This window comes from Alexandromys fortis, unplaced genomic scaffold (assembly GCF_014885135.2).
Source record: "Alexandromys fortis isolate MF-2015 unplaced genomic scaffold, M_Fortis_MF-2015_v1.1 scaffold_9, whole genome shotgun sequence".
Taxonomy (NCBI): domain Eukaryota; kingdom Metazoa; phylum Chordata; class Mammalia; order Rodentia; family Cricetidae; genus Alexandromys; species Alexandromys fortis.
In genome coordinates, this window is record NW_026067892.1 from 18,168,917 (window position 1) to 18,189,062 (window position 20,146).

At 47.1% G+C, this 20,146-nt stretch overlaps 1 protein-coding gene across 1 annotated transcript in view; it reads left to right on the forward strand.

Moving 5' to 3' along the window:
• Positions 1 to 2,778: 2,778 nt before the first annotated feature.
• The window catches only part of Srgn (serglycin), a 36,158-nt gene continuing 18,790 nt past the window's right edge, over positions 2,779 to 20,146 (forward strand). Inside the window, exon 1 of the mRNA XM_050142275.1 lies at positions 2,779 to 2,934. The gene's annotated coding sequence lies outside the window, so the exon portion shown is untranslated. The remainder of the gene's footprint in view (positions 2,935 to 20,146) is intronic.

A 20,146-nucleotide genomic window follows, 5' to 3' on the forward strand; every position in this document is an offset into this window, starting at 1 on the left:
TGCGAGTTCAGGACCAGCCTGGTCTTCAAGTTCCAGGACAGACAGGTTCCAAAGCTGCAGAGAAACCCTATCTTGAAAAACAACCAAACAAAGAAAAAAAGAAGAAGAAAAGGAGGGAAAATGCTCTGGGCAGTGGTGACCCATTCCTCTAATCCCAGCACTCGGGAGGCAGAGGCAGGAGGATCTCTGTGAGTTAAGACCAGGCTGGTCTACAGAGTGAGTTCCTGCATAGTTAATGCTACGCAGAGAAACCCTGTCCTGAAAAATCCAAAAAGGGAAGAAAGAAAGAAACACAGAGTTCCTCAGTGGCCTAGGAGTTCCAGTCTTGGCTATACGCGTGAGAAAGAGACAAAAGTAGTGTATGTCGAATAAAACCACACATGACAAAGTTCATAGCAGTACTACCTGTAGCTAACGTCCACCCCAGATGAGTGGAGGAAACCTGGTGGTGCAGATATATGGAGCGCTCTTTGCCCATATTGGGCTGGCACAAGCTACACAACTCAAAATTAGTGCTCCAGGGCCAGCAAGCTGTCTCGGCGCTGGGAAATGGGCAAACATGCCATTGACCCCTGGGACCCACATAATGGCAGAAGAGACAACCAGCCCCACACCACTGTCGGCTGGGATCCCAGTGTTTGCGATCCCACGGGTTAGAGGGGAAATTAAGAGGAAACTTGCTCAGTCCAACACCTTAGGGTTCGGTGACTTTCCTTTCCTCGGCCACTGTTGGTTTTTCTCCCATCTGCCTGACCTGGAACTTGCTCTATAGATCAGGGAGACCCCAAACTCACAGAAATCCCCCTGCCTCTGTTTCCTGAGTGAGTGTTGGGATTAAGGATATAACTGTTGCACCCACTTTTCTGTAACTTTTTGAGCTAAGGTCCCATGTAGCCCAGGATGATCTCAAATTCACTATACATCTCGGTGGCCTTTAGCTCCCGAGCCGCCTCTTGTTGCCTTGAAGATGTTAGAATTTAAGGCCTGTATCCTAACGCCCGGCCTTCCTCCTCCACCTTCTACACACACCGCTATCACCTTATGTCCAAAGCTACTCCACCAGAAGTATTTGCTGGATACCCACAAACACCGGTCACTGTTCCGGGCACTGGGTCTCAGCAGTGAGCAACCGGTCACTGAATCTATCCTCTTCATTTGTCACTGCCTCGCCTGGGAGTGGTCCATCTGCCCCTCCATGACGTCGGGCGCCTCCACACTCTTGTTCACTCCCCCAGAGTTTGCCGCAATCATTGTTTACTGGTTGGATGTCTTTCCCTTGGCCATTGTCTGATGGAAAGGTGTGGCCTGGCCAGGGGACTTGTTCCTCCATGATCAGGGCAAACTTTGATCTAGGGAAAGCTGACAGTATCTTGTGCTGGGACAAGCATTCTTTCCTCTATCTCCTCCCAGGGCCTTGCCTTGTGCCTTTTACGTGTTCACCCACTAGGACTTCTAAGGTCTTTTGAGTGCCTCTTCCATACATGACTTCTGAGAACAGGGATATGTAGGAGAACTGTGGAACCACCATCTTTGAGGTGGCCAGTCAAATAAATCTAGACACTTCCTGTTACAATTGGGGAAACTGAGGCCTGGACTGGGATAAGGATACAGCCACGAGAATGGACAGATTCCAGGTGAATTCCTCAATCGGGGGAGCAAACCGCAAGTTCAATTGTGCTTCTGTGTTACAAATGCTGTGGGTATTCCCAGCACCCTTGCCGCAGCTCACGACTATCTGTAACTCCAGCTCCAGGTTACCTGACACCCCCATACAGACATGCATGCAGGCAAAAACACCAGCACACATAAAAAAAACCAAAACAGAACAAGACAAAAAAAAAAACCAATGATGCCGTGAATGATTTTATGGTTTTGGTCAGTGTTCAGAGTGTGTTTTCCTTTGCTGGTGCTGGGGATCTAACTGCCCTGGTGTTTGGCACTGTAACACTGAGCTCCTGCACACTAATGTCTCATGGGGGCTTCTCTGAGGGTGAGGGGCGTACTATCAAACTCAGCGGACCGGGACTCTTGTGATGAGATCATGACTGAACTTGAGGTGTCAGGTTTGCGAAAGATGCTTAAACCTCATTTATTGGTTGTGACTTGGGCCACAGAATGAAGGAAAGAGAAAATGAAGTAGATGAAGGGGCTAGGAATTAAATTACAGGGTTGGGCGGTGGTAGTGTATGCCTTTAATCCCAGTGCGTGGGAGGCAGAGGCAGAGGATCTCTGTAAATCTGAGGCCAGTCCAGTCTACAAGAACTAGTTCCGGGACAGCTAGGGCTGTTACAAAGAGAAACCCTGTCTCGAAGAAACAAAAACAAAATGCATTAAATTACAGCCTGTGGTTGGTGGCACTTGTCTTTAATCCCAGCACTCAGATCTCTGTGAGTTCGAGGCCAGCCAGGGCTACACAGAGAAGCCCTGTCTTGAAAAACAAAACAAAATAAAATAAAACAAAACAACAACAACAACAACAAATAATTAAATTACACCCTACTTACATTTGGTACCACTGCTTTTGTGTTTTTATTTATTTCTGTTGCCAGGATTGAACCCAGTTCCTCTCTTATGCAGGCAAGTGCACCTGAAGCTACCAGGACTCTCTTTAAAACACTAAGTCCCAAACACAAGAAGCAAATCCCGGTCCACAAAACAGTGGGACCTTGAATCTGTTGCCTGACTTTTTCCCCACTGCTACTGCCCCCCCCCCCTTGGGTAGGCCTTGAGACATAATCTCTGAGCCCCTCTGTTGGATCAGAGGGTCAGCTGACCGGAAGCCAGTCCTATTGTATGTAAAAGACTCTTAACTAAACTTTCTCTATTCCAACTGTGCCAAGTGGCCGGCAATTTAAGATCTCTGGAAAGAGACTCTTGACAGATCCCAGTCTTGCCAGAGCAGCCCAGGAAGGCCAGGCACAGGGCTCGAGACAGGTGAGTAGAAGTATTCTGTCTTTTCGGGAAGTAACCTGGTGATTCTCCCCGGAGGTGGCTTGGCTTAGGGTAAAATTAGGCCCATTTTCCCTTATAAAGAAGACATTACCAGTACTAGGCCTTTGGGCGTCTGATCTCAGTCAGTCTGCCGTGGACACAATCAAGGCTATGCCACATTGGAGAAAGAAATGCAGAATGGAAGAGTTGTATTAAAGGCCATCTGGGCTGAGGGGCTGAGGTTGGGGATGTGGAGGGATGGAGGCTACCTGGGGCTTCCGCCCCACCCCTCACCCCCCCACCCCCGCGGCCCCACTTCTCTCTCTGTTTTTATGAAACAGGGCTTCTCTGTGTACACCTGACTGTCCTCTAACTTGCTCTGTAGACCAGGCTGACCTTGAACCCAGAGATGCTTCTGCCTCTGCCTTCTGAGTGCTGGGAGTGTGTACCACCACTGCCTGGCCCAGGCTGTCCTCTTTGACTGTTACTTCTATTTGCTGAGAAGACCTTGGCTATGACTTTCACAGTGCCCCAAGAACATCTCTCTTTGCTGATGGTAGAAAGAGTCCCCGACTTGGAGTTTGGGGGCCTGGATCAGAATCTTGGGGTTGACTGCTGTCAGATTAAAGAGCCCTGTCTTTGTAGACAGCTAGGCTTGGATCCTGGCTTTCCCCTAATGATCGTACGGTCTGGGGCAAAATGTTCTCCTTGCAGAGCCTCAGCGTTCTGACCTCTAGAGGAAGCGGGTCCATTTGAGACTCCCCAGTCTATTCATTCCTTCCCCTAGATACTCTGTGGCAAACCTGGGGTTTAAATGGCATTTGATCCATTGGGTGTCTAAGAGGGAGTGCTGGGTTAGGCAGGTGGACCACCTCCATTTCTAGGCCACTCTGGGTTACTAAGTAAGTTCCAGGCCAGCCTGGGTTACAGACTGAGACCCTGGGTCAAACAAAACAGAAAGCAAAATGTGGTTGTAGGCTTGGAATCCCAGCACTTGGGAGGCAGAAGCAGGCAGATCAGGAGTTCAAGGCCAACCTCAGCCTACATATTGAATTTGAGACCAGCCTTTGTTACATGAGACCCCCATCTCTAAAAACAAAAAAAAAATGTAGCTTGTTTTGGATTGAGACAAACATTGATTGCCTTGCAGTCATAAAATTCACTCATCAGTAAGGGGTATGTAAAGGTACTCACTGAAGATGAGAGAGAGAGAGAGAGAGAGAGAGAGAGAGAGAGAGAGAGAGAGAGAGAGATTTGAGGTAGAATTGGAATGAAGCCATATAAGAAACACATTTCTTATAGCTAACTTCATAAAAGAAGTACTTGCATCCTTTATGGTGTGTGTGTGTGTGTGCACGCATGCACATGTGTATGTGCATGTACATACACACATATGTAATCCAGAAGTCAACCAGAGCACCTACGTTGGCTTTTAGTTTAGTTTTATTTATTTGGTTGATTGGTTAGTGTTTGTTTTTGAGCCAGAGTCTCCTCATTTAGCTCTAGTTGGCCTGAAACTCACTAATAGACCAAGCGGGCCTTGAATTTATAGAGATTTACCTGCTTCTGCGACGTGAGTACTGGGAGTAAAGGCGTGTGCTATCACGCCAGCTTATAAACTTTTTCTGACTTGATTTTAGAGACAGGGTTCTGTGAGTGAACCCGGAGGTTGGAGATTTAACTAGGCTTAGCTGGCCAGGGAGCCACCTCCCTAGCATGGGGCTTGCAAGCACATGCCACCTGCCCAGCTTTCTGATTGGTTGTTTGGTAGGTTGGTTGCTTGTTTTTTCCAAGGGCTCTAGGGATGAAACTTAGAACTTTTTACTTGTATCACAAATGTATTGACTGAGCTAGTTCCCCGGCCCATCTTTTGTTTCTTTCAATCCCAATGTACACTAAGTGTGAGAAGCAGCAGTGGAGAATACATGCCAGTGTGGTACCATAGACACATACACTCGAGATCCTCTGTGCAAGCTGGCAAAGGGACAGCTGTGGAGTGAGGAGCCGAGTGACACTGTGCGTCCTTGTTTGAGGTCTAGCATCTAGAAAGGAGGAGGCTAGGTCCTGACTGGCCCAAGGAGGAGCTTTGGCCCCAAATCTTGGCTAATATTGGAGCCATTAGGGGAAGCCACATATGTCCTTATCCTGATCCCAGTCACTCAGAGGCACACAGTTCTGCCTTGTTGTTTGTTAAGAAAAGGGCTGAGGGGATAGAACTCAGTGGTAGAGCCCTTCCCTAACTGCTTAGGTTCTATATTCAGTCTCTAGCACCTAAATAAGTAAATAATCCAACCAACCACTGGGAAGTCTACTAGAAAGAATGCAGGAAGAAGGGCAAATTAAAGAGGTGTGACTTTATCCTGGAATCTCGTCTGTTCTGTCCCCAGAGTCCCTCCAGTGGTTCTCATGTGCAGCCAGATTTGGGGTGACCAACCTCAGGTAGTGGGCCCCAGGTGCCCTAGGACAGCCTTGTCTATAAAACACCAATTCTAAACCAGGCTCAAACCTGTACTCTCATCACTTGAGAAGCTGAGGCAGGAGGAGAATCACCAGTTTGAGACCAGCTTGGGTTATATATTGAGTTCAGGCTAGTCTGGGCTAGAGTGAGACCCTATCTCAAACAACAACAACGAAACTCCACCCAACAAAACCAATGAAACAAATGTATTTTGGACTCACTGTGGTTTCTGTGTCCATGGGCCTGGAGTGGTTTCTCCTTCATCCCTTATCTGATAAAAATGAGGTGGGGATGAAACTTCAGAGAGAGCTCCTTATTTACAGATTCCAGGACTCAAAACATAAGAGTCAGGTTCAGTGTCCTTCCCTCAGAACGCCCTAAGGCTCAGTATACTGTCACAGTGTGACCCTATGTGAGAAATGCTTTGGCAAGTCCCCAAAGTTTGAAGGACACCATAACAAGCCTTGGAGACAAAGAATAGAGGAGTTTGATGTGTGGAAACCTTCAGGTCAAATCTGAGCACTAAACACCGTTATGTTCACAGATAGTCCCGGGCCTTGACACAGAGGAAAGGAACACACACACACACACACACACACACACACACACACACACACGGTTGTTTGAGTTTCTGGCTAGTAACCTTTTTAAATTCTTTTTTTTTGAGACAAGGTTTCTGTGTAGCTTTGGCGCCTGTCCTGGAACTCACTCTGTAGACCAGGCTGGTCTCAACTCCCAGAGGTCCACTGCGTCTGCCTCCCGAGTGCTGGGACCACCTCTTGGCAGCCTTTTTAAAATTCTATAACAGACTTTTGCTTTGTTTTATTTTGTTTGAGACAGGCTCTTTCTATGTAGCCCTAGCTGTCCTGTAACTTACTATATATATATAGCTTACCATGTTAGCCTCGAACTCACAGAGATTTGCCAGCCTCCTGAGTGCAGGGATTACAGGCTTACCAAGGCAGTCTTTAGCCTTTAGTAGAGTAAGCAAATATGTATTTTTATTTTATTTTTATTTTTGTTTTCTTTCCTCCACCCCTCCTTTGATACTCGCCCCCCTTTTGAGATGGGGTCTCACTGTGTAGCCTAGGCTGGCCTCAAACTCCCAGAGATCCACCTGCCTCTGCCTTTGAGTGCTGGAATCAAAGGCGTGTGCCACTATGCCTGGTTTCCCACTCCCTTTTAAAGATGGGACTCACTACATTGTCCAGGCTAGTTTCAAACTCTGTGATGCTCTTGCCTCAGCCGCCAATGCTGGGATTACAGGTAGCCCCTGCTACACACACATACCCCGAGCTCTTGTTTCTATTATCTGAGGATACTGGAAGCATTGTTCGACAGGGAAATAAGAACTACGGGTCTCCTTTCAGAAGGGCCTTCCTCCTCTGTGCTAGGCACAGCCCTGGTGGGGCGTCGGGAGGCCTGGATCTCCTGGCTGGCCAGTAGGGTTAGAGAATTCACTCTGAAATAGAGGGGGCTGGTTCCCTCAGTCACCCGAAGTTTCAGAGGTTGCCCTTTAGAAACACCTCTCTAGGAGAGGCGGTTTCAGTTCTGCTGGTGGTTGGGACTTCCTTAAACACTTCTGTCATCTTGAAAATGTAAAAGTTCACCCGGCCTGGTGGCACACACCTTTAATCCCAGAACTCAAGAGGCAGAGGTAGGCAGATCTCTGTGAGTTTGAGGCCAGGCAGCACTGTGCAGAGAGACCCTGTTTCAAATAACCTAAATAAAGGGATAAAATAGAATTTCTTTGGGTCCCACAGCAGGGCCTGTCTGCCAGGCCTTCAAGGTGGCCTCACATTTAACGGAAATGGCCTGCTGGCATCTCTAGTTTGAAGGTTCACTGGGATGGTGATTTCTTCGAACAACTGTGGTTGGATGACATATCTGGATAGAGCAAGTGGACATCTCTGAGATAGATAGATAGATAGATAGATAGATAGATAGATAGATAGATAGATAGATAGATAGATAGATTCTCTAGGGGTAAGATTGCTTATGAAGAAGCATGTTCATCCTCAATACTGCAAAAACAAAATAATAACCTCAGGGAAGCCCGCTCGTGGAGAATAGTTTGTAATTTCCAGTGTATGAACCAGAATTACAGGAGCCAAGAATCTTTCATCTTGCCTTCGTGTAAGTCAATTCTTTTCAATTAAATGGTCCATAAAATGGTTTTGTTTTGAACCCCCACCCCGCCCCACCAAGATTTTCTGTGTAACAGCTCTGGCTGTTCTGGCACTTGCTTGTTAGACTAGGCTGGTCTTAAACTCACAGAGACCCACCTGTCTCTGCTTGTGGAGTGCTGGGATTAAAGGCAAGACCACCACTGCCTGGCTTGTTTTGGTTTTTAAGACAAACTCTCATGAAGCCTAGGGTGTTGTGGAAGGCCACTTGTTCATTCCTGGCTGCCCAGACTCAAAATAACCACACAAAAACTGTATTAATTAAATCACTGCTTGGTCTATTAGCTCTACCTTCTTATTGGTTAGCTCTTACATCTTAATTTAACCCATTTCTATTAATCTGTGTATCACCACATGGCTTACTGGCAAGGTTCTGGCTCGTCTGTTCCAGGCAGCGGCTCCATGACGGCTCTCTCATTCTGCCTTCTTTCTCCAAGCATTCATTTTAGTTTTCCCTGTCTCTCTCTATTCTGCCATGCACAGGCCCAAGGCAGCTTCTTTATTAACCAATAAAAGCAACATGTATACAGAAGGACTTTCCACATCACCTCCCCTTCTCTGTCTAAATAAAAAGGAAGGTTTTAACTTTAACATAGTAAAATTACATATAACAAAACAGTATCAAGCAAGAATTACAGTTACAATATTTATATCTACTTTATCATTTATCATAGCTAAGAAAAACTATAACTATTCTTCAATTACATCAAAGACTCCAGAAGCATATAATAGTACGTAAGTAAACAGAAAGTGCATTGTAAGCAACTTCCAAAACTCTAGAATTGACAGAGACATCTCACTGCCTGGACAGTCACCCAAAGTTCTTCTGTAACATTGGGGCATCCATCTTCACTCTATAGGCCCATTGTATCCAGCAGACTTTTCCATGAATTAGGAAATTTGAAGATCTGTTCTGCCTTGTAATGGCAAAGTCCATCAGTTGCTTTCTTCTGTGTCCTGCAGAATGTCTAGCAGATTCTTTCATGAAGCAGGAACCCTAAAGGACTGTCTCACCTTTAGGCATCTTTAGCAGTCATTTCTCTGCGGGTATTTCATGTCTAGTTCATACAGCACAACATCAAGCAGTCCAGTTAAGAGCAGTTTCTTGCCCAAATGGCTAACCAATTCCATAAGGAGCCTCTTTGGTGCCCATCATCCTCTTGAAGTAACTGGTACTGCCAGAAGCAGATGTGTTTCATTGTCATGAAAAGTTCTAAGTTATTAAAACATTCTAGCCGTGTGGTGGTGGTGCACGCCTTTAATCCCAGCACTCAGGAGGCAGAGGCAGGTGGATCTCTGTGAGTTGGAGGCCAGCCTGGTCTACAAGAGCTAGTTTCAGGACAGGCTCCAAAGTTACAGAGAAACCATGTCTCAAAAAAAAAAAAAAAAAAAAAAACCAACAAACAAACAAAAAAGGAGACAAGAAGACTCTTTTATGGCCAGCTCCCTGGGAATCAATCGCCAGCCAGCCTAGCCTAGTGGGTGAACTCTCAACCATTCAATAACTCTACCTTGGTGCTGGAGAGCTGGCTCAGTGGTTGAGAGCACCGGCTGTTCTGCCAGAGGACCCGCGTCTCAGTGTGGACTACTGAGCTTCATTCATCCATGTGGGCAACTGGATGGCCACTCAGTTTCCAAGATTCCCCAGAATCCTGTGTATATAGCACAGGATGCCGGCTTCCTATACTGTTTTATAAGCAGTGCACTAAGGCCTGTACATACGGTACCCCCACAGCCTCGTGAGGCAGGTGATCAGACAGAAGCGAGGTGTCAGAAGAGAGGCACAGCCAATCTAGCAAGTAGCAGGTGTGTTAATAGAGAGAGAGCTGCCACCACTCAGTACAAACAGGCCAGGGCACTACAGCTCAGCTCTCCTAGGGGCTGGGAGGCAGCACACCTGGTGTTTCACTGGCATATCCCAGGCCCTGGGTTTGATGGCTACTGCCACATAAACGGGCAATCAGGGAGCGTGGCTGCAATCCCAGCGCCTGGGAGGCTGAGGCTGGAGCTTTCGGGAGTGTGTGGTGGTTAGTCTCAGTGGCCTAGCAACTGAGCTGGAGGCCAGCCTGGACTACATAAGATCTTCTCACAAAACAGCACGAACAGTCAACTCAACCCTCGTACCGGCTGTGAGGAGGAGGGGGCTAATTGCCCTGTTTTAACAGGTGTGGACAGGGAGTTCAGGTACGTTCATTAGTTTCCTCGGGGCATTCATGTGACAGAAGGGGACAGTGCACTCTGCCAAGCTTGGTCCTCATGCTTTCTATAGTCCTGGGCTGAACCACACGCTGAGAGCCTGCTATATGCCGGGCACATACAGTTGTCCTGGGTTCAGACAGTCCTTGTTCTGATACAGTGCTTCTCAACCTTCCTAACTCTGTGACCCATTAATACAGTTCCTCATTTTGTGGCCACCTCCCAACCATAAAATTATTCTCATTGCTACTTCCTAACTGTAATTTTGCGACTGTTATGAACTGTAATGCAAAGAGCTGATATGCAGGAGATCTGATGTGTGACCCCCAGGGAAAGGGTTGTTCGACCCCCAAAGGGGTTGTGAATTGCTGCTCTGGTGAGTCACGTGTGCTGACATCATGGGAAGACAAGTGGGGTGGAGGGGCATGGACGGCTGTGAGATACTGGTCCAACACACGAAACCAGCCCAGCTTCAGTCTCCCCTGCGTGGGGAGGGCAAGCAGGATGACCCTAGGTAATCATCACCCTGTGTGGCGAACTGCCGAGCAGTCAGGTGTCTCAAGGCCCTTCTTATCTCTGGACTTGGACCTCTCTGGGGCTTCTGTCACCACATGCCCTCTGGAGACTTTTCTTATCTCTGTTTCAGCAAACAGGCACAGGATAGGAGACGCCACCCCAGGGTGCTAACAGAACAGCCTATTCCCGCACCATTGTCAGGGCAGGATTAAGGGGCCTACCTGGAGATTACTACACAAGTATTTAGGTTTGACTGGGTGACTCCGGTTGTGAAGGGTTTGGAGGTGGCAGATAAGATATCCACCCCCTCAACACGTATGTGTAGCAGTCAGAGGGCAACCTCGGGTATAGTTCCTCAGGCTCTCTACATGGTTTTGGGGACAGCAAGGTCAGTAGGCCAGTGAGCCCCAGGGATCTATCTGCCTGTCTCTACTTTTCCAGTGCTGGGGTCACAAGTATGGGTGACCAAGCCCAGGTTTTTGTTTTGGTTTGGTTTTTGGCTTTTCGAGACAGGGTTTGCCTGTGTAGCCTTGGCTGTCCCGGAACTCGCTTTGTAGACCAGGCTGCCTCTGCCTCCCAAGGGCTGGGATTCAAGGCATGTGCCGCCACCACCGGCATAGGTTTTTGTTTTTAATGTGGGTTTTGGGGATCAAATTCATGTCTTCATGCTTGCAAGCAGAGTTCTCGTCCCGGCTTTCTAATTAGGCTTTAGCAGCCAGCTCTGGTTGCTGGGTGATTGACAGGTCTAGACTCTCCTTCATTCACCGAGGCCCTGAATTAGAGAGGTCCCTCTGGGCTTTATCACCATAAAGATCAAATTATACCTTTGTCTTCTTTATCTGTCCCAGAGGACTGAGAGAGAGTTAAATGCATTCATCTGTGAAAAGTGCTGAGAGAAGAGTGTGCCCTTGTTTTATGTGGGTAATTTTAATTGCACCCAATCTCCAACACAGAGCTGGGCACACCCCAACTTCCCCCTACCCCTGTCAGCTAGCCTCAGCCCCGCCCCCTTCATAAGCACGTGGAGATGTGTGGTCAACCTGGCGGATATGGCTCACTTTCATAAAAAAGATTGTAGACAGAAAAGCCAAAACAAAAACAAAAAAAAAAAAAAAAAAGAGGGAGCAGGTGGTGCTAGCGCACACCTTTAACTCAGCACTTGGGAGACAGAGGGCGGAGGATCTCCTTGAGTTTGAGGCCAGCCTGGTCTACAAAGCGAGTTCCAGGACAGCCAGAGCTACACAGAGAAACTCTGTTTCCAAAAACCAAAACCAAACAAACAAAAGAGACAGAGAAGCCAAGACAAAAGTGCCTTGAGATCACAGGGAATCCATGAAGTCTCCCCAGAAGCGCCAGGTCTCATGCGTGGTTTGACTCTAACTTTACAATTCACAACTTAGCGAAGGAGTGAAGTCTTGGTTCTAAAAATGGCAGCGCCTTTCTCCGTATCTTTCCTACTCCCCTTCCATCTATGTCCTCCATTCTCTCTGCTACTTTAAAAACAGGGTTTCATTTGGCCCTGGCTACCCTCGAATTCATTATGTAGCCAAGCAGGTCCCGCCTTCATAGCTGGGATTTCAGTCAGGGGGTCACCATGCCTGGCCTCTGGTCTCTTCTTATTAGAAGATCTGTTATCCCTGGTGTTAGAAATTCCACCCCCACCCCCACCCCCATTACATCTACTGCTGGTTAATCTTCTAAATAAGGCATTGTTTTAAACCTGATTGAATTCTCCTGTGCTCAAAAACGGCGTATTTTTCTCTTGCTCCATCACCTGTGGAGAGGGAACACTGCTGACTGGCTGTTCCTTTCAAGGCTTGAAAACAATCCTGGGGACGAAAGTCTGAACTATTCTTCTCTGAAGCTGGAGGGCCTGGCTTCTTCCCCGGAGCTGGTTTCCTGTCTCCGGCCCAAGGAGAGCATTGGAGTTGCCTAGTTACTCTCTCTTCCTGCTTATGTCCCGGGCAGTGAGGTCGTGCCTAAGGATATCCATGGTTTGAAGCAAACCACACTGGGGTCTTCTGTCCCTACTTGGAATTTTATTTGAGTTTGCTCTTTTATTGTTGATTTTCTTTTCTTTTCTTTTCTTTTCTTTTCTTTTCTTTCCTTTCCTTTCCTTTCTCTTTCTCTTTCTTTTCTTTATTTCTCTTCGCTTTTTTCCTCCCTCCCTTCCTCTTTTTTCTCCCTCCCTCCCTCCCTCCCTCCCTCCCTCCCTTCCATCCTTCCTTCCTTCCTTTCTTCCTTCTCTTGATTTTTGTGAGACAGGGTACGGCCGTGGTCTGACCTGGAACTTGAAGTGATCCTCTGGGGCTGAGATTATGGGTGAATATTACCATGCTACACACTTTTTTTTTTTTTGGTTTTATATTCCAATTTTTGGAGTTGAATAAAAGGATAAAGAATTGGGGGAGGGGCTAGGTACAGAGGACCTGCCTAGCTGCTTATGCCCTGAGACTGATATCCAGCACTACAAATAAAAAAATGTAAAGATGTTTGGGAGGTGGGTATTAGCCAGAAGGCTCAGCGAGCAAGCGTTCCCGCAGTAAGGTGTTTGGACTCAGGGTATAACTTAAGTGGCACAGTACTTGCATATATTTGCCGTAGGAAAGGTGGTCTCTAATCCACACTACATGAGCGCTAGACTCAAACCCTGAGCCTCAGGCACACAAGGTCCAATTGCTCACAGTCCTCTCAACATTTTATACAGACTAGAGTTCCTTGTGAACCCAAGGTACTCTGGGTGTGTGGAAGAGACTTTCTCCTTGATCTTGCCCTGAGGTCCCTAACCATATGAATTTCTGAACTTTAAGCACAGGCTAGACCATTTCCATTTCAGCGATTGTGAGCTGTAGACAAAGGCTCTTCTAGGCTTTTGGAAACACGTCAGTGAGCAACAGATTCCTTCTTCGTGTGGTAGGCATCCCACGGGTGTGGCAGGACGGGTTAATACTGTAGGGAAGACTGAGGAGGAAAGCTAGAAGGTTGTGGCTCCCGGAAGTGAAGAATGAGGGGGGGGGGGGAAGGGGGGAGTTTAAAGCATTAGTGAGGTCTCTGGGCCTGCATCCATCAGAAGGTTTGAAGATGGTGAGGGACTGAACCCTGTCAGGATGATGTAGATAAAGTTTTGCAAGTCTGGGGAGCAGCCAGAGTCTGCAAGAAATAAAATCCAACACAAACAGCAGGAAGGTGGCCACCCAAAAGATAAGGTTTTTGAGAGAGGGCCAAAGGAACCGAGGAAGATGCTAATTGTGTTGTGGCTTCCCTGTGGGTGGGGTGATTTACCCCATCCTGGACTAGCTCTGTGCAAAACCCTGGGCTAACGGAAAGCAGACCAATGTGGCTTGTGGAAATGACTCCTGTCCCATCTCTTTCACAAGTACACATGACCTTGAGTAAGCGCTTGTCTCCTGGGCCTCAGTGGTCTCAATGTAAAAGGAGATGCCCAGAGCCTACAACCCCAGCATTTGGGAAGCTAGAACAGGAAGATCTAGGCTAGCCTGGGCTATACAATAGCCATACGAGCCCTGTATCTCATGAGGCCTCATTGATCTCCTGCTTGCTGACCTCAGGTGTCCTTAACAATGTTAACAGTGCCTTTTTTGCTTTGTTTTTGTTTTTCGAGACAGGGTTTCTCTGTAGCCTTGGAGCCAGTCCTAGAACTTTCTTTATAGACCAGGCTAGCTTCGAACTTACAGAGATCCACCTGCTTCTGCCTCCAGAGTCATGGGATTAAAGGCGTGCGCCACCACCACCTCCCAGCAACAGTGCTATTAATAAGGCAATATGTGTGGTATCTCTTGAGAGTAATGACTTTTAGTAATGAGACATGTGTGTATGCGTGTATGTGCATGTGTGTGTGCCTGTATGTGTATATGTGTGCACACAAGTGCTTATCTGTGTGTTTGTATATGCTTGTGTGTGTACGTGTATGTATGCACGTGATGTGCGTGTATGTACATGCATGTGTGTTTGGGTGTATATGTGCTTGTGTGTGCATGCATGTGCATATGTATGCATGTATATGTGTCTGTATGTGTATGTGCATGCATGCGCATGTGTGTGTGTGTGTGTACTGGAAATTAAGCCAAAGACCTGGCACTTATCAGGCATGCACCCTACCACAGAATATTCCTAGCCTTTTGTTTCTTTGAGACACCAGGTCTGCCCAAGTTGTCCAACCTAACTTTGAGCTCACTCTTGTAGCCCAGGCATGCCTTAAACTTTCAATTCTTCTACCTGAGCCTCCTGAGTAATTAGGATTACAGAACTAATGATATCACACTCAGTATTGAAACTTTAGTTTTTTGTTTTCTTGAGATAGGGTTTCTCTATATAGCCCAGGCTAACCTCAAACTCACTATGTAGCTGAGGATGACCTGGAACTCCTGATTCTTCTACTTGTACCTCCCAAATGCTGGTGTTAGAAGTGTGTGATACCCTGTTCAGCCTGCTAATATTGAGACTTTAAAGAGTGTGTGTGTGTTTTCAGAGCACAGCATGTGGGAGCTGGTTCCCTCCTTCCACCAAGTAGGTTCCAGGGACTAGCTCAGGTCATTAAACTTGGAGGCAGGCACCTACTGAGCCATCTCACTGGCCTGTATTGAGACTTTTAACACTAAAAGAAAAGCCATCTGACTTGGTCTGAGGAGAAGACGGGCAGGACAAAGTCTTTGGTCAGGAAAAACAACCCGTGAGAGCCAGGCCTGGCGCTCCCTGGCTTACATGGTGTGGCCAAGGCTCTCGGTTGATCCTAGAGGGGGAACTTAATAAATAAAAGGCATGAAAGTCTCCTTTCCACCACACAGTCTGCATTGTGGGAAGGTTCCTCTGCAAGCAGCTAACTGTCTGTTTGTCCGTTGGGAAGGTTTAGAAAGTATTGTGCAATGGGGGTGGGGGTGGGGGTGACAGAAGAAAAAACCTAGCAAATGTCTTAACCTTTAGACACTCAGGGAACTGGTGTGTTCTGAGCCCACTGAGCAGCCACTGGAGACACTGTAAAGGCACAAGCTTTGGTCAGCTCCACTCTGAATTTCCTTGCTCGTGACAGACAGGGCGTTTGGTTTTGTTCTAAGACAGGGGTCTCACTTTGTATTCCTGGCTGGCCTTGAACTCAGAGATCTGCCCGCCTCTGCCTCCTAGATGCTGGCATTAAGGGTGTGTGCCACTATGCCAGGGAGAGGTTTGGTTTTTCACTACCAGGACAGAAGTGAGATGGACTTGCTGGGAAAATAGGACCAATGAAGGAAATCCCTTCTTCCTACAAGAGAGAGCTCATGCAAGGGCCACATAGTGGGCCCTGCAAGGTCTGGGGCCAGACTGCCAGACAGCAAATCCCAGTAGCATTTGAACATCTTTGCTGCTCCTTTCCTCATCTGCATCATAGGTATGGAGCCGATGCCGAAGGGTTGGGGATGCAGTTCAGCTGGGAGAGCATGCAGGAAGACCTGGATTCCATTCAGGTCTGCACAGACTCTGTGCAGACATACAGGCCTGTAACCCCAACCCTTGAGAGGTGGAGGCAGGAGGATCAGGGCTTCAAGGTTGTCTTTGGCCACACAGTGAGTTGGAGGCCAGTCTGGGCCTGTCTCAAAAAAAAATGTATTCAAGTTGAGTGGGGGTGCTGCACGTCTTTAATCCCATCACTCAGGAGGCAGAGGCAGCCTGGCAGCCTCTGAGAGAGCTACTTCCAGGTCAGGTTCCAAAGCTACACAAAGAAACCCAGTCTCAAAAAACCAAAAAGAAAAGAAAAGAAAAGACAGGTAGCTCTGGCTGGCCTGGATCTTGCTATGTAGCCCAGGCTGACCTCAAACTCAAGAGATCTGCCTGCCTTTGCCTCCTAAGAGGTAGAATTAAAGGTGTGTGACCCTAGGCCTAGGCCCACTGTGAGGATACTTTTGTTGTGTTTTTGAGACAGGGTTTCACTGTAGGCAGGGTGATCTTGAACTCATGGCAATCCTCCTGCCTCAGGTTTCAAGTGCTGGGATTACAGATGTGACCTACCCTACTCTGCCTTGAGGATTAAATTTTCAAGCGATCACCCTCAGGCTTGTAATGATTCTCATTCTTTATGAAGATGCAGATGCTGGACAAAAGTGTCAGCTGGGGAGGAATGGGTTTGAGATCTACTGTAGGGCACCGGCAATAGAGGTTAGTAACAGGCACGGGCGCTTTGTGACTTACAGGGCTGTATCCATTGACCCATCACAGACTTACTACCTGTCAGTCCCCAGGCCGCTGCTGAGTCTCCCGCTAACTGGGAGTCGCTGCTCGCTCACCGCCAAAAGATAAAGGGTCACATACCCTGTCTGCAGCAAGAACAAATTCAGAGTTTGAAATACAGTTCCTATGACGTGTATTCCATGTTCACAGCGTCATGGGGTTGAAAGGTCATAAGAGGAGTCATTGCCGTTTGGTGATCAATTGGATTATCCACTTGAAGATGTAACATGTTGGGCGTGACAGCTCGTGCCTGTCTTTCCCAGTTCTGGGAGTCTGTGCTAAAGACCTTATCCCAAACATCAAGGAAAACAATTTTTTTTTTAAAGAAAAACAAATAGATTTTTTTTATTTTATTTTATTTTTAAAGATTTATTTATTATGTATACAACATTCTGCCTTGATGTATGCCTGCACGCCAGAGCAGGGCGCCAGATCTTAGTACAGATGGTTGTGAGCCACCATGTGGTTGCTGGGAATTGAACTCAGGACCTCTGGAAGAGCAGCCAGTGCTCTTAACCTCTGAGCCATCTCTCCAGCCCAACAAATAGATTTTTTAAAGTCTCACTTCAAAAATGTGTATGAAATAGTGTGTTACTTGGATCAACTGAATTCTTTCATGGTACAAATATTCTAAAATGTCACTTTGCTAAGTACAGTCATTTTGATCAGTGGGTAAAGAACTTCCACCAAATCTGACAACCTGATTTAATATATCTGGGACCCATGGTGGAAAGAGAGAAATGACTCTTGAAATTTGTCCTCTGACCTCCACAAGTGTACTGTGGCATCCAAATTTGCATATGCACATGCCTGCACTCATGTGCATGCACACACACAAACACACACACACACACACTGCAAATTCTTGGACTATCTTCTCATTGACTCTCAGCAGAGACTAAGGGAGTGGAGTGAGGCGGGGATTATAATGGCTGGGAAAGATCTTTGGGGTTCGGTGTGGAACTGAGAAGTAGCCCTACTTAAAAGCTAGCGTTGACAGGAAAACTACCAGAGGAGGTTCTTCAGGGCCTGAGCCTTCAGGGAGCCCTGCGAACTCAAGATCCTTAACTAATAGTGACCTCATTAGCCGAAGGTAAAACTGTGAGGGGGAAGAGCACGGGCCAGCATTCTGGATACATTCAGTACACATTATTCTGGGTGAGTGGCTTTATATCCCGAAACCAAAATGCATGGGCACACTTAGAAATGCCACAGCCCTGTTCTGCCTGCCCATCCCCACCACTCCAAAAGGAAGGCGCGCTCACCCTCTCTCTTTAGAGAACTGCCCTTTGAGCCGCTGCAGACACATCCCTCCCTGGCCTTCTCTGAGGTAGGATGTGCCTTGGGGAAGCCCGGCTTGATTGAGGACAGGTCCTCCCCCATTCCTCCGTCTCTCCATTTGTCATTTTAAGATGTAGTCACACATCTTTCTTGCAATCTCTTGCAAGTTTGTTGAAGTAGGTCTCCTTTTCCTAGTCCCAAGTTCTTGGGAAAAACTCAAAGTGGAAGGGACCTACCTCCCTTTCACCCTTGTGAGCTAACGTGAGTGCTTCCGTGGATGCTCCAAAATCGAAGGACCCTTCATTTGTGACCCAGCGGGGCTGTTTCACCCCCAAATTTATTTTCTCTTCAGCCTCCCAGGATACCGTAATTTCCAGCTACACTACCTTGAGGTAAATAATAGTAACAGTAGCTATTATTATTACTATGCTGAGGGTCACTCCCAGAGTCTCAGGTTGACATGTTTTGCCACTGAGCTGTGTCCATGGCCCTAACTACGATTCTTTTTTAGGTGGTTTTTGAGAGCTGACCTCTGACCTAACTTCCTTATTCTCGTTGGACCCTAAGGGGTTATTCGGGCTTGCTCTCTATTAAAATGTTTTAATTAATTTTTTTTTTTTTTTTGGTTTTTCGAGACAGGGTTTCTCTGTGGCTTTGGAACCTGTCCTGGAACTAGCTCTGTAGACCAGGCCAGGCTGGTCTCGGACTCACAGAGATCCGCCTGCCTCTGCCTCCCGAGTGCTGGGATTAAAGGCGTGCGCCACCATCGCCTGCCCGGCTTAAAATGTTTTAATTAATTTATTTATTTTTATGTGTATAAGTGTTTGCCCCACACGCATGTGTGTGCCCCACATATGTCTCTGGTGCCTATGGAAGCCAGAGGTAGCTATCAGATCTCCTGGAACTGGAATTTCAGACAGTTGTAGCCACTATGTAGGAGCTGGGACTCAAGCCCAATCCCTGTGGACGAGTAGCCAGTGCTTTTAACTGCTGAGCCATCTCTCTAGCCCCTAAAAGAACTTTTTATCTTATCTTTTGGTGTTTTTGAGACAAGGTTTCTCTGTGTAGCCCTGACTATCTTGGAACTGCACTCTGTAGACCAGGCTGGCCTTGAACTCAGAGATCTGCAAGCCTCTGCCTCCTGAGTGCTGGGGTTAAAGGTGTGCACCATCACTGCCTGGCAAGTTAACTTTTTGTACTTTATCAAAATGATTTCGGGGAAGGGTGAGGCTGGGATACTCTCTGCATGTCAACTCAAACTCTGTAACTTCAGTTCCAAGAGATTTGATGGTGCCTTCTTTTGGTCTCATTGAGTACCAGGCACACAGGGTTCACATACATACATTCATTCATTCATACATACATACATACATTCATATAGGTACTCACTCATATGTATAAAAAATAAAAATAAATAATCTTTTCTTTAAAAAAAAAAAAGCAACTTTCTGGGTCTAAGGAGATGGTTCAGTGGTTAAAGTCCTTGCTCTGGACTCCAGAACTCAGAAGACAGAGGCAGGTGGATCTCTGTGAGTGTGAGGCCCGCCTGGTCTACAGAGTGAGTTCCAGGACAGCCAGGGCTACACAGAGAGAAACCCTGTCTCGAATTCTCCCCAAAAAGAGATCTGGAGCTGGAGAGCAATCAAGGAAGACTCTTGATGTCAGTCTGGAGCCTCCTCACACTGGTGCACACGTGTGTGAATACCCCCCCCCCACATACCCACACACGTCCATGTGAGAGAGAGAAAGAAGAATTTTCTTGAGTGTTATGTCAGATGACAGCAGGATCGGGAGTAGATTGGGTAGAACGGAGCCTTCCTAGAGCGCGTGAGACCCTAGGGTCATCCCTAGCCCTGGGGTGGGGCTGTAACCCAGCTCTTCTCAAAGCAATTGTGATAGCGCGCATAGGAAACCTTGCCTGGAAAACCGTTAACCTTTTTAGATCAGTAGCTAAAGGAGCCCGAATTGTGTAACAGTCAAAACCTGGCATGAAGCTGGGTGCAGCCATACAAACTTCCAGTTCTCAGGAAGATTAGGTGTTCAATGTCAGCCTTGGCCACACAGCTAGTTCAAGGTTAGTATTAGTTACCTGGAACCCTGTCCCACAGTAACAGCAGCCGCTCTGAAGCCAAGACTAGAACACGTGAGATTAAAATTACGCAGGCTGAGTTTGTCCAGTGTCTTGGGGTGGGAGGGTGGAAGCAGAGGTATGCTAAGGCCATCATCTGCAAACTTAAGTGTTTGGGAGGGGTAATAAAAATCAAAGAAGGGTCAGCAAAACATACATCATTTCATTACTAATCAGAAGCAGCCGGGTTTTATATTCCTTTATTGTTTAATGGGCCTTAAGTTTTAATTT